We start from the raw sequence: 14,819 nt of genomic DNA, 5'->3' as shown, positions 1-14,819 counted from the left end.
GCTGCGTCGGTGTGGGGCTTCTCAGACCCCAATGCACTCACTCGAGGATCCCTCGGCGGTCGTGCTGGAAGCGCTGTGCAGGTTTCTCAAGATGGCCGTCTCCACGTTGCTCGTCGCACCCACGGGTCCCAGCTGTGCTGTGGATGTGGGTAGAGGTCAGAGAGGTCTGGAGGTCTGGGTCTTGTCGAGCTGGGCCATCGGATTCCGGGATGGAAGGACTCTGCAGCAAACCGCACAGGAGCTTGATGGTGCCTGCGAAGCAGGATGGTCACTCCCTGACCATAGGGGAGATTCTTCAGTCTTCTGGTAATCAGGAGGTCAAAGGTCAAGAGTTTCTTCGTGGAAATCGTCAAGATTAATCTGATTTGGAATGGGCCCAGGTCCTACCTTTATTCTCCTAAAGGGGGCTGCACTACGACTAGGTCCCTCCTCTGGGTGGGACCAGGGAGGGGGGTGGTTACACCCCCTTTCCTTTGTCCGGTCTTGTGCCAGCTCTGGGGCTGGAGTGCCCCAGGAACTGGTTTAGACCGGCATATGCACAGGGACACCTTGTGTGCCCCAGGCATGTCTCATTCCTTTCAGCCCTGTCCTACCTAATACACAAAATCCTGTCTGGAGTGGTGCTAGCACCTCCCAAGGCAGGAAACCCTTTGTCCAAGCCTCCCTCGCTGGAAGGACTCCCAGCAGCAGGAGGTCAGACTTGTGTCTGTGGTGGCAGCATCCATTTTGTGATGCTGAGGCTCGAGTTAACTTTAACCGGGGTTCACAGTTACATACATGTCGTGTCCCTCTAGAAGGGTGGAATGCTACCCCCGTCGCCAGAATTGGCGAGGGGGTAGTATTCCAATTCGTATGACACCTTACTCGACATGTTTTGATAATGCTATGCCAAAGTTAGCATTTGACCGCGAGGTTCATAATGCACTTAAGAGTTTATGGTATAGCGTTATCATGGAACAGCTATTAGGACTTGGTTCCGCAAGCTGCAAACGGGCTCAGCTCATGCCAGAGCACCATCTCACATAATTCCAAGCACTCTGCCTTCAGGATTGATAAGGCCTGCCATAGGAGTGACTGATAGGAATATATGTGTCCATTTTAGGGTTAGATATAGGAATACTATATCTAAAGCAAAGGGTGATTACACCACCTTGCCCCAGCTGTCGTGCAGCCAGTTGTGTCTGTTTAGATGGCCAGCCAGGGGTGGCATAATACATGCTTCAGCCCCTGGTAGGCCCTGGGTACACCTATGCCCTGGATACCTAAGGTATGCTGTACAGGGACAAGGTGGCCCAGTACCAATTGGTAAATGCACCTAAGGTAAATGCTTGTCAATTTAGAGAGAGAACAGCTAGGCTGTGGGTCTGATTAGCAGGCCCACAGCCAGGGAAAGTCGTAAACCAGTGAAGCAAAAAGCAAAAATCGTGGGTGACCATAGGATTGCAGACCCTACTCTCCTACAGCGGTCCTCCCTGGTGCGGGGCTTAAGCGCACAGCGGACCGGAAGGACAGGAGGACCCCCGACTACCGGTGCCTAACCATGGTCAAGCCAAAAGGGAAAAAGGACGATGGCGGAAGGTGATTTGACTGAGCGAGAGGAGCAGGAAGCGCACAAGCAGCCAGGTGACCCCCATCTACAGCGCTAGCTGGACAAAATTCTGGCGGCAATAGCGGACTCCCGATCGGCGCTACAGCAGGGCATAGCGCAGGAAGCCATGGGGCTGGGCCTTTTACGCGCTGATCATGGTAAATTGGCGGACAGGGTCAAAACGGTGGAAGGAGCGCTCCAAACCATCGAACCTCTGCAGAAAGACCTCCCGGCCTCAATGACAAATGTACTGGATCGCATAGGAGCGCTAGAGAAGCGGGCCGAGGATACCGAAGGACGTAATTGCCGGAACAACATCCGTGTAGTGGGTCTACCAGAAAAAGCGGAAGGGACGGACATGCTGCAGTACCTTGAGACCTGGCTCAAAACTGTGGACCCCCCGATGGCCTCTCTACTTTCTATACTCTAGAACAAGCACATAGGGTTCTTCCGGCCCGGCCACCCCAGCAGGGCCGACCCCCGAGGCCAGTGGTGGCAAGGCTGTTGCATTTCCGTGATAGAGACTTGTTGCAGCAGAAAGCACGGACAGACGGTCCCTACTACGTGGGGAATAGTAAGGTTAACTTGTTCCCTGACTACACATACGAAACACAGCGACGTCGGCCTCCTTCCTGACAGTCAAAAGAGAGCTGCGGACTGAGGGACTCCAATACTCCCTATTGTTCCCGGCCAAGCTGAGGGCGATTGTGGACGGTAAAACGTATTTTTACGAAACTCCGGAAGATGCCTGTGCTTTGCGGGAGTTATATAGAGCCGGGAAGGATGATGGCAGCCAAGGTACGCAGCGGCTGGCAAGACAATTGCCTCAGAGGAAATCAAGGAGGCTTCAAAACAGGCTGAGGAGGCCCTCGCTGCAGCAAACAGAAGCGGAACGTCGAGATGTGCTCGAAGTGGTATCTCCAGGAGGTTCAGACTCGGAGAAGGACGGCGACCAAACCAATACTGAACAGTCAGAGGTGGACAGTGTGCACCTGCCGAAGGTTACACCATCAACGGCAGAAGGCATGTTGGATGAGGGCTAAAGCGGCTGCCGAACTGAGTTGGAGACGATGCTGTGGAATATATGGACTTCCTGTAGCAGGTTCTGTTCAGGGACTTTGAGTCGGGGGAGGAGGGATTGTTAAAGTTTTCATTTATCCGGGGCTCAGTGTGTGGCGGGAAGTGTGCAGAGGCTGGGCGGCGGCCCGTTGGCACCCGGCCCCCCCTCATTGCCCTTACGGCGTGCCCTCAGTGACTGATGATGGGCTTAGGAGTGTGTAAATGTTGGAACTGGTTTGGATGGGAGCTAGCGGGGCATTACTAGGTCCTGTACTTGGGGGGGACGGGAGGGCGAGGTAGCGGGGGACGAGGTTGGGGGGGGGAGTTGACCGGTGTGGAAGCGGGTGTACGTTTTGGGATGCAGATGTTACTTGTGGGGAATGGGAGATACCGCTGATTTACGCTTTATTATCTGGAATGTGAGGGGCCTACATACTATGACACGACGCCACAAGATTCATGTATATTTGGTTCGCAGAGGGGTTCACATACCGTTACTCCAAGAGATCCACTTAACTAAAGAGGCGAGCATAGCACTGCAAAGACGATGAAGGGGGCAGGTCTGTAACACCACTTATTCAGCGTTTGCACGGGGGCTCTGATCTGGATACGAGCGGGGGTCCCTTTCCAACTCACGAGGCAGACGATAGACCCTTCGGGCAGGTTTGTGGCCATAGAGTGTAGACTTAGGGGCAAGGATGTAGAATTCTGTCGTCTTTATGCACCTAATGTAGATCAGCTAGCTTTTCTGATACAACTTTCTGGTACGTTGGCATCCTATCTTGCGAGCTCCCTTGTTTGACCCGGCCCTTTTTGGCAGGTTCATCCCGAAACTTTTTGCTTTTGCCTAGCCTGTTTCTGTAACCTGGCGTTGGTGATTTTAGGTCTCTGCGCACTTTTTCACTGTGGTCCAGTGTAAAGTTTGTGCGCTCTCTGTGTGTGTGGTGAGAGTGACCTGCCCTCTCATAGGAATGCATGGGGAATATGTGTGACCATGGTAGTTCCTAATGCGTGGGGAGTGCAGGGTCGAGTTTGGTATGTGCGAACTCGTGAGATTGAATGCTGCGCGATAATGTATGCAGCATTGTGTCTAGTGTGGAAGTGCCACTTCTAGACATAGGTGTGCGTGTGTAGTGAGTGTGCTGGCACGTGATTGACTGGAGCTGGCTTGTGAGCCTGGCTCCAAGAGTCTGGATGGGTCTGCCCCGGTGGTGAGTGGAGAGATTAGCATGCTGATGTGAGGGAGGGGTGCACCTGGGACCTGAATAGGGCTGGGCTTTCCCCACACAATGCTGGCTCCACCCCCTGTGGTGTGACTGATGACCCTAGCCTGACTAGTGAATGGGAGGGGTGGCTGAGCACATCACAGTGCTCCAAAACCAGCTGCGCCTGGTTTTGCCCCCACCCTGCACCTTTAGACAAAGGATTTTGCTGTATAAAAAGGGTGCTGTGACACCCTGAAGGGGCGTGCTGCTGCTTGGGCCCAGGGGATGGCTTGCCTCCCTGGGCCCTGCCCAGCCCCTGGATCCCTGGGTTGCTGGAGGACGTCTTCCTGGGACCCCTCTGCCTGGCCTGGGGATGGCTGGGAGACCTTCTTTGCCCTGGAAGCCTTGTCCTGCGTTGCTGGGACCCATCTTGTTATAGGGGTCATCTCTGGGGGCCTGTTGGTACTATCTATGCTTCTAGCGCCTCAAGAGCGCTTTTATTTTCCTTTCAGGCAGAGCGCTGTTGTTTTCCCTGGGAGGGAAGCGCTCCTGTCCCTTATATGCCCACGAGTGCGCAGGTGCCCAACCTGCGTCTTTATTTGCCTTATTTTTGATAATTTACGGGTGCCACCCTGCTTTTACATTTATTTTTATTCCTGAGGGAGCCTACCCCTAGATGTTGCCCACAAAACGAGCCGTCCACCGCCTGGGGCCGCGAACGAGAAACCGAAGAGGCCGCGCTGGGATTGGACAGCTGCTGCGGGCTCGTCCCGCGGGGCCGCGCTCTGATTGGCTGGTCCCCGGGGAAGAGCTGCTACGTCAGGAGGGGCTCGCCTAGTGAGCCGTGCTGGGATTGGGCCGCGCCTCGACCCCCATTGCCGAAGACAGCCGGAGGACGAAGGATCATGGCGGCTGGTCGGCAGGGCTCCCGTGAGCGGAGGGAGCCCTGCAGCATCTGAGGAGTTCCCGATGGAGCGTGGTACAGCGGATCTCTGCGAGGCTCTCAGGAGCGAGATAGCCCTGCCCGCTGCCACCGCCGAGTGAAGCGCTGAGAGGAGTCTCCGCCCGCACAGGACCGGTGAGTGTGGCTCGGTTGTTTTGGCCGAAGTACGGCCAGGGACGGTGATGCATCGAGGGCGGCCCCGGGTGGCAGTGGGCCGCCCCCACGTTTTATTAATTAGTTACAGAGCCCATGCGTGGCTCCAGTGATGGGGGCACTCATTATTTCCAGAGCCGTTGCGCTAGAAGGCCCGTGATTGTCCAGTATGGGGCATATTTCCTGGTGGTGCATTTAGGGCGGCCCCGGATGGCGGTGGGTCGCTCCAACGTTGTCCAGACCCCACAAGGCTCCCTGGGGGCATGTTTGTTTAGAGCCTGTCGAGGCTCCCACGACCACGGGGCATTGCTTTTTAAAGAGCCTGTGTGGCTATCCCCTGGCCTTATTTTAGGCGCTAGTATTTACTTAAAGGACCCAGTGGGGTCTTCAGGGGTCAGGTTGCCTGCTTTAATGTGAGTTCGCCATAAGTTGGCAGGGTATGCTCAGACGTGAGTCCCTTGCTCACTTTGCCACTGGATTCAAGCAAGCCGGGCTGAAGAAGGCTGAAATGCCAGAAACCGGTCCTCGGTAGCTTGTTTCCGGTCCAGGGAAGGTATGGCTTGGCAGTTCGGGCTGGAATGTTCCCATGAGGCACAGGGTCAGACTGATTTGCATATGGCCATGTCTGAACTGGGGTGGCAGAGTGGGCTAAAGAACGGTGATGGATTAAACCCAGATCAGTTTACTGGGGGTGAGTGCTTGTATTGTCAACGCTCCGTCCATCATTTCCTTTGGTTTTTCTTTGTTTGCCATGACCCGACCTATACACCATATGACTACATTGATCCATGAGGATCAGGCTGGTTTCATCCCAACGAGGAACACATCCACGAACATCAGAAGGTTAGTGAGGATGCTTGAGGAAGACCAGCTGGAGGCACCACAACCAATGGTGTTGTCAGTGGACATTAAAAAGGCTTTTGACAGCTTGGAGTGGTTTTATTTATATACCACGATGGGGCGATTTGGCCTCGGGGTCGACTTTATCTGCTGGACGAAAGTGCTCTACACGTCGGCTGTGGCTAGAGTGCGCATCGGATCGCCGATCTCGCAGTACCCAGTGAATCGGGGCACGAGACAAGGGTGTTCGTTATCTCCTTTGTTGTTCGCCTTGGCGGTGGAGCCGTTAGCGATGAAGGTCCGATTGGAAGACCACTCTGATGGTCTGTGGTGTAGAGGAAGCCGGCAGTACATTTCCTTGTACGCCAATGACCTGCTGCTATTTCTTGATAACGCCAGTGAAGCAGTGACGAGAGCTGGGACTTTGCTTTCGTATTTTGGCGATATCTCGGGGTTGAGAGTGAACTGGTCGAAGACGTACCTGTTCCCGTTGAAGCAGGGAGAGCCCCAGCCGGTTATTGATAGAGAGGTGTGGTGGGAACTCAATTGTTTTAAATATTTGGGAGTGCATATCTATCATACAGTAGCCGATATGCTTGAAGGCAATGTGGGATGTGGCTAGAGGGCATTGAAGAGTAGCATGACCTTCTGGGCCACACTCCCTCTGTCGGTGAACCTACACCACCAGGGGTCAAAACGTCGACTTACTCCCCTTTACATATCCTACCCAAGCTCAACAGGAAATCTTTGACTTTGTTTTTACTATTGGGATTTGATGGCATTTGTATAGAATTGTACTATGGCGATATTAACATGCCCATGTGCTGTCCAACTATAAAATGTATCTTTGTGACCACATGTGACCTCAGTAAAACTTTCTCTCACGGGGGCGTGGCTACGGCGGCGATGTGAGCAGACGTGTCTCACTGGAGCTCCGCCGCCCCGCTGCTTAATCTGCCTGTTTCAGCGTGGTCCCTGGGGGTGTGATCGCTCCGAGGGGCCCCCACTCCTCGAGGTCCTTACCGGTGCCCCTTGTAGCCGGTGAGAAGCGACCGGGACAGCCCCCGCAGCCACACCGCCAACCGGCGGAACTTGCACCAACGGTCGCTGACCGCCATCTTGCCTTGGGGCTGCTGTTGTGACACCGAGGCGAGCCCCTGGAGAGGGGTCCAGCGCTGCGGCCCGGAGGGGACACCGGAGCACTCCTGACCCCTCCTGTGGTCGTGCGGGAGCAGCGGATTCAGCCTGTCGCCGGCGGGACCGCGCCGGGGCTGTTGGAGCCGAATTGCCGGGCTGATCCCAGCGAGAGGCGCGGCGGCGGCCCGGACGCCGCTCCTACCTGAGCCCCCGGTCTCGGCGGGAAAACTAGGCCCGGACCAGTTGGAGTGCCGGTGGCCCCCGAGTCCTGGTCGAGACTCCATCGCCCGTCCTGGGCCCCAACGGTGAGCTGCACGCGCTGCCCCCCCTGCCTGCCATCCCCAGAGGGGGCCCGACGCTTGCTCTCCCTGCCTGCCATCTCCCGTGGGGGCCCGACGCTCATTCTTCCTGCCACTCCCCACCCCTGACGGTGGGTCGACCCAGCCTGGTCCAGGACTGTGGAACTGCCGGCAGCCCCCGAATCCTGGTCGGAACTCCATCGCCCGCCCTGGGCCCTGACAGTGAGCTGCACGCGCTGCCCCCCCTGCCTGCCGTCCCCAGAGGGGGCCTGACGCTTGCTCTCCCAGCCGCTCCCCACCTATGACGGTGGCCGATCTCCACGCGCCAACGGACCCAGCCTGAGTGCCCCCGGCCGCCCTGGACACGTGGACTGCGGCCGGCGCGCCGCTGCCCACGATGCATTAGCGACCCTTGAGCCCTGGTGGGCCCTAACCCTACAGCAGCCGACCCCTGGCCACCTTGCCGCCAAGACTCGACCCTCCCGCGCCTGGCGGGCCCCGAACTGGATGACCCTGCTGTCAGCTGCGGCCGGACACGACGCTGGAAGGAGGCCCTGACCTGGGCGGCGCCAGGGTACTGTGCCACACCACGAGACTGCGAGAGGCCGCCCGCCTACGGCCGCCGGCCCGGCCTGCTGCGACCCCTCTGCAGCCCTCACCTCTCCGCTGCCTCTCCTGCCTCCGCGCTGCCCCATCTTCTCGGGTGCGCTACCCACCCTACCCCGGCGGCCCCTTCACGGCCTGGACCTCCCTTATTTGAGTGCGGCCCACGTGGACCATGACCCGCGGCAAGGGGAACAAGCCAGACTCCACGCCCGCGACGACCAGGGGGGCATCGGTGGCCTCTATGTGGGGTAAGGCGGGCTCATCATCACCCTCCGGTGGATTATCGGCATCGTCAGGGGGGAAGCCCCCACCGCCACCCGACTCCCCGCCGGTGACGCAGGCCTTCATGACCTCCTTTATGGACGATCTGAAGACTGAAATTGGGTCCCTCAGGACGGAGGTCCACACCTGCGTCAAAGAAATGCGCAAGGAAGTCACCGACCTTGGCGATCGCGTCGACGGTCTGGAAAGGACGGTCGACTCCCGCACGGAGGACCTAGAACAGATTTGGCGGCGAGTGGCGACCCTCGAGGAACAACATATCCAGCTCCAGATCAAACAGGAGGATTTGGAAAATAGGGGACGCCGCAACAACCTCCGCATACGGGGTGTACCACTCGGGGAAGAGGGGACTAACATCATGGCCTATGTGGCTCTACTTTTGCAAGAGGTGTGGGGCGAAGAGGACGCCCCCCCACCACGCCTGGACCGCGCACACCGTGTCTTCGGAGCGGGGGGAAAAGCGGGTCTCCTGCCCGACATCATCACCAGGCTCCACTACTTCACCGAGAAGGAGGCCATCTTGAAAGCGGCTAGAGATAACCCGGACCTGCGATACGAGGGCCACAAGATTCAGATCTACCAGGACCTGGCCCCCACCACACTCCACAGACGGCGAGTCTTTCGCCCGATCACAGAGAAGCTCCGGGCCCTCAACATCTCTTACCAGTGGGGACATCCCTTCGCACTCATCTTCAAGTGGGAAGGCAAGCGCAGATCACTCAGATCCTACCGAGAGGCGGCGCAACTGCTGGGCATGCCGGAATCACCAGATCATAGCCCGACGCGTCCTTCCCCCTCGGAGAGGGCTCCTCCACGCTCTGAATGGTCCACTGTGCGCAGACGACGGCGTTCCCCCCCGGTGGACGCGCTCTCTACCTCGCAAACCAAGCAGGACATCATTGCTCACATCCGCTCCCTTGAAGGCGACCGCGAGGAGCGAGCCTCCCAGCCCCCCGCTTCAGGACCTGAGGGTGGGGATCGCCCCTCGACCCCAGATGCCCACTGAGCGTTGCCACTGTGACTCTAGCTACCCCGTACACACGCTCGCCTTCTAGACACTTCAGCGTATCCCCCTGCCCCATGATGGCCTATCCTCAATGTCCGTGGTGAAGGCGACGCCCTTTGCCTCCCTCAGATCATGGACTTCACCGCAGAGCCCCTGCGCCCCACCGGCGCCTTACCGGACCGAGCGGCCCTGCGGCCTGACACACCCCCGGACTACCTCTGAGCAGCGGGGTGGACGGGCCCCGAGACGATTTACTTCCACTCCACTTGCCCAGATCTCCGCTTCCTCCCCTTGTCCTATAGGAAGTGACATTCCTGGATTCATCCAAACCCTCGGGTAGAGGATGTTCGGTACCTGGGACATTGTATGCTGGCCCTGTTGGCCTGTTTTGGTTCGATCTCTTTTTTGTGCCTTTCTTCTTTTTTCTGATCTTTCTCTTCCTACTTCGTCTTTACACTTCCCCTTTCGCGCCTGCGGTGGGCTGGAGGGGTGGGTTCTGCGGGGGCTACCGCGCTGGGGGCTGGGAGCGCATGCCGCTGTATTGTCTACGGGAGGGTCTGCTACACTGGGTTATGCGCGACTTCACTCCCCCTTAATGCTATGACGGCGAACATCCCTACACCCTTGAAAGTCCTATCTCTCAACGTCAAAGGGCTCAACTCCCCCAACAAGCGGCAACAGGTGTGGCGCTACCTCCTACGACAGGCCCCTGACATTATCCTCCTTCAGGAGACGCATCTTCTCAGGGGAGACACCAAACGCATGGCCCACCCTAGATATCCCACACAGTTCTGGGCATCCTCTGACACCAAGACAGCGGGGGTGGCAATCCTATGCAGGGCTGGCATTAGGCGGGGACCAGTGAAACCCTTCAAAAGTGCTGACGGGCGCTTCCTCCGAGCCACGGTGCAGCTGGGCCGTGCGCAGTTCACGCTTGGGTGTGTTTATGCCCCCAACCAGTCGCAGGACAAATACCTTCAGACACTCCTGCGGGAGCAGTTCCCTTCGGGTGACAGTAATGTGATTCTGGGCGGCGATTTCAATCTTGTCTGGGACCCCGAGCTAGACCGGGCGGGAGCCCCCTTTAACGGAGCGGGTGCAATGTCTTCCACTCTTAAAACACAGCTCAGAGACCTGGGACTTGTGGACGCGTGGCGCTACCACAATCCGGGGACCCAGGACTACTCCTTCTACTCGCACTCCCATAGGACATACTCCCGAATCGACTATCTCTTCGCCTCCCTTGAGGTGGCCCGTGACTCCTTGGCCTCTGCTATCTCCGACATCTCCCTGTCAGACCACGCTCACGTGGAGCTCCTACTGCAGGACCCCCTGTCCCAAGCCGTTCGTGAACGCCGTTGGACGCTCCCCCCGAGGATCCTTCGGGACCCTGACGACGTCGCCAGCATCCGTGACGCCATAGACTCGTATTTCGCTGTTAACGACACCCCCGAACTGCCGTTTCAGACGGTCTGGGATGCCTTCAAAGCCACCATTCGGGGTCACATCACCTCCCTGGCGGCGGCACGGAGGAGGGCTGAGTCCAAGATGGAAACCGACCTGGCTAGCGAAATCAAGCTTGCGGAGGCCCGAGACCGGACTTCCTCCTCGCGGGCGTCGAGGAGAGCTTTAGCTAACCTGCGGGGACAACTTCGCACCCTACGCACCAACAAGGCAGAACACTCCCTGCTAGCACTCAAGCAACGGTACTATGAGGGTGGGGACAAGGTTGGCCGACTACTAGCCGGCAGACTGCGGGCACGCACCGCTAGAGCCCACATCGCTAACGTCAGGCAGCAGGACGGCACTTGCGCCACCTCCGAGAGGGCCAAGCAGGCCGCCTTTGTTGCTTACTACTCCTCCCTATATGCCGAGGAGCCCACCTCCCCGGAGGCCCGCGAGGCCGTCCTCGCTGACTACGGGGGGTCTACCCTGTCCCCGGCATGTGCGGCCTCGCTGGAGAGCCCTTTACAGGAGGATGAAATAACGGAGGCTGTTAAGGATCTCCCTGCGGGGAAAACCCCGGGGCCAGACGGCCTGCCATTGGCCTTCTATCGGCTGTTCTTGACCCAACTCCGCCCGCATCTGCTGCGACTATACAGCTCCTTTTCTGACACCGTCGGCCCCTCACCTGACATGGGTCTGGCGGAAATAGCCCTGATCCCCAAACCTGGGAAAGACCCGGACCTGTGCGCCTCCTACCGCCCCATCGCCCTCCTTAACACTGATCTTAAGATTTATACCAAGGTTTTGGCCAAACGTCTTGACCCACACATGCCGGGCCTGGTGAACCCGGACCAGGTGGGATTTATCCGAGTCCGCCAGGGAGCTGACAATGTCCGCCGGCTGGCGCACTTGGTGGGAAAGGTGCACCATTGGAAAATACCGGCCTGTCTCCTCTCACTGGACGCAGAAAAAGCCTTCGACCGGATCGATTGGACCTTCCTCCGGGCGGTCCTCAAGAGGCTAGGTCTTGGCCCTATTATGATCTCCAGGTGTATGGCCCCCTACCTAGGACCTCATGCCCGGATTCGGGTCAATGGCCAATTGACATCGCCACTTTCGGTCCACAGGGGCACGAGACAGGGGTGCCCGCTGTCGCCGCTCTTGTTCGCCCTCGCTGTGGAGCCATTGGCGGAGCTGATTAGGCGTACCCCCGATATCCATGGTGTTTCCCATGGAGGGCGCATGAATAAGGTAGCGCTCTTCGCCGACGACCTGATTCTCACTCTTACGAACCCTCGGATCTCCTTCCCAGCGGTGCACAAAGCCCTCTCCCTGTTTGAACAAGCGTCCGGTCTTAAAATCAATCATGCCAAGTCTTGGGCGCTCAACCTTACCGTCCCTGACGAGGAGATCTCTTTCCTACAGGGGGTCACGCCCTATCGCTGGGCGGACAGCCATATTCAATACCTGGGCCTGGATCTCGCGCCACACCTTGACTCGTGGTCCTCGAGGAATTGAGCCTCCTGCCGCAAGGAAGTCCTGGCTGACCTGCGGAACTGGAAACCCTTGATGGTCTCCTGGCTAGGGCGGCTCAACGCTGTCAAGATGTCTGTCCTTCCCCGCATTCTATATGTTTTCCAGTGCCTTCCCACCCCGATTCCGATCCACTGCATCAGAAACCTACAACGCGACCTCACGTCCTTCATATGGGGGGGCAAAAAACCCCGGTTCTCGCAGAAAGTCCTGATGGAACCGAGAGACAGGGGCGGTCTTGCCTGCCCGAATCTCCTCCACTACTATTGGGCGTCACACCTCCGGTACGTGATCGAATGGGGTGCACGCGAAAGCGACAAGCACTGGTTCCACATGGACCGATCGGTCACGGGGCGCACCATATGGGACCTGCCTTGGCTACCGAGAGTGGCGCGCTCCAGAAGTGCATATCTTGCGGTCCCCACGAGGACGGTCCTTGAGGTATGGGACAGGGTGGCAGTGGCCAAGGGTCTCACTACGTTTCCCTCCCCGCATACTCCCATTGCGGGTAACCCACACTTCCCCCCAGCTGCCCAGACCCGAGCCTTTGAGAGCTGGACGCAAGGCGACTGCCGAGTTGCGGGAGACCTTTTTCTTGGCGGATCGCCTAAAACGTGGCTTGACTGCAGAGAGGAATTTAGGCTCCCCCCCACCGCTCACTTGCAGTACATACAGCTGCGTCACTGGACCTCGGGGGAAGACATGATCCAAGCTGCTACTAGGCCATATACCCCCTTTGAGAAGCTGGCACGGTCCCTCGGGGGGCTGAAACGGCTCATCTCCCAGATATACAACATCTTGCAACACCCCACCGCCCCACCTGCACATCCCTATCAGAAACGGTGGCAATCGGCGACGGGCGCTGACATCACGCCCTCTCAATGGACTCGGCTCTGGAACGACATCCCCAAAACCTACCGCAGCATCCCGCAAAGGGAAAATGCATACAAAATGCTGACGCAATGGTACTACACCCCCCTGCGACTCAGCAAAATGTTCCCCGCTTCCTCGCCGTTGTGCTGGAGGTGCGGCACTGCGACTGGCGACTTCATACACATCTGGTGGTCCTGCCCTGCCCTAGCTGTCTTTTGGAAGGAGGTCCTCAGTCACATTAAGAAGGTGTTGGGTTTCCCCCTCCCTGAAGAGCCTTGCACACTCCTACTGGGCATCCGACCCCCCACACTTAGGGCCCTTACGCGCAGCGACTGGATCCTCACCCTTCACATGCTAGGTGCTGCCAAACAGCTCATTGCCCTATATTGGAAACGAACAGAGGCGCCGCCGATAGCATCCTGGTTCGTGCGCCTCTGGCAGGTCCTGACTATGGAACTACTCACAGCGCGGATACAGTTCAGGGGGGTGCGCTTCAAGGCAGTGTGGGAGCCCCTAGTGCGCCTCTTGTGCACGGTTAGCTATGCCCGCCACATGCCTCCCAGACTCCGAGCTCTGCAATTATTCGAGGACGCCCTCGTCCCTGCCGACCCTAGCAGACTAGACTTTTGACCGCTAACCCCAGCGCCGCTTTGTGCTTCGCACTCCTTGTATGTGGCCACTGGTGCACCCCTTTACCTCCTCTTCATCTTGTCGCTGCTAGCTCCTTTCCTGACTTTACTTCCTTCCTACTTGCCACTCTGGCTTCCACCCCTCTCTGGGGTAGTTAGGTCCCTGTTGGGCCTGTTGAAAATGTGACACCATTGCTGTTCCTCACATGCGAGCCTACCTCACCCAACGATGTATTGCCAGCTTATGTTTATGCCCACCTCTGGCTATGCTTTCCTCTAATAAGCCACGCGGCCGGCCCCCCCCCCCCGGGGGTTGTAGGCAGGGCGCTGTGTTAACAACTCCATCTCCCCTGTCTGGTTCTACCTACTGGCTCTTCTATGCGCGGCCGGCTCCGGAAAGGGGTTGTAGGCTTATCGCTGTGTTCACAATAAAAACAGACTTGAACAAAAAAAAAAAAACTTTCTCTCACTACCTTGATCCTCACCAATCACTTACCTTACCCCTTCCCTTTACTCCTTTCACTCACACCTCTCTTTGGGCATTGAAAGAACTGTGATTATTTATGATTAAATGTATGCATAATCAACTTATGAAGAGGATGTGAATAAACAACATTCCTCTCAAAGATTTTCTTCAATTCTTTTGAAAAATTCGCAAATCATTATACTAGAATTGATTGTTTAGCAACTGGGACCCCTTCCTACATGTAACATTGAACTACCCAGGTCCCAGTAACTTTGGGTTAACCCTTTATTTGTAACATTATCAGTAGTAGCAGCACATCCCTTATCTAGACGATTGGCTCATAAAAGCCAAGTCATTCAGTCAGTGTGTCCAACACACACCTAAGACAATTCAAACATTGCACGACTTGGAGTTCACAATCAACTACACCAAGTAGCACCTGCAACCCTCTCATACACATCAGTATCTAGGGGCTATAATAAACAAGTCTAGAGCTCTAGCGTATCCCAGTCCAGCAAGGATACAGAGCATTCAAGCCTTAGTCACAGCCTTTCAACACCAACAATCTCTGCAAGCCAGAGTGTTCATGAGGCTAATAGGCATGATGGCATCTTGCATCTTCATAGTACCATATGCAAGACTGCAAATGCGTCCGTTACAGGAATGTCTAGCACAACAGTGGAATCAGCCTCAAGGTCAACTAACAGACCTGGTGTTGGTAGACAGCCGCACACATTGCTCTCTGCAGTGGTGG

General features: G+C 57.1%; 1 protein-coding gene across 2 annotated transcripts in view; it reads left to right on the top strand.

The window, feature by feature from the left end:
• CEP89 (centrosomal protein 89) overlaps positions 1 to 14,819 on the top strand; it is a 1,308,678-nt gene that overhangs the window by 413,776 nt on the left and 880,083 nt on the right. The gene's annotated exons all lie outside the window — the stretch shown is intronic.

This window comes from Lissotriton vulgaris, chromosome 12 (genome assembly GCF_964263255.1).
Source record: "Lissotriton vulgaris chromosome 12, aLisVul1.2, whole genome shotgun sequence".
NCBI classification, from domain to species: domain Eukaryota; kingdom Metazoa; phylum Chordata; class Amphibia; order Caudata; family Salamandridae; genus Lissotriton; species Lissotriton vulgaris.
The sequence above is the reverse complement of the archived record's forward strand: the minus strand, read 5'-3'. Positions and strand labels throughout refer to the sequence as shown.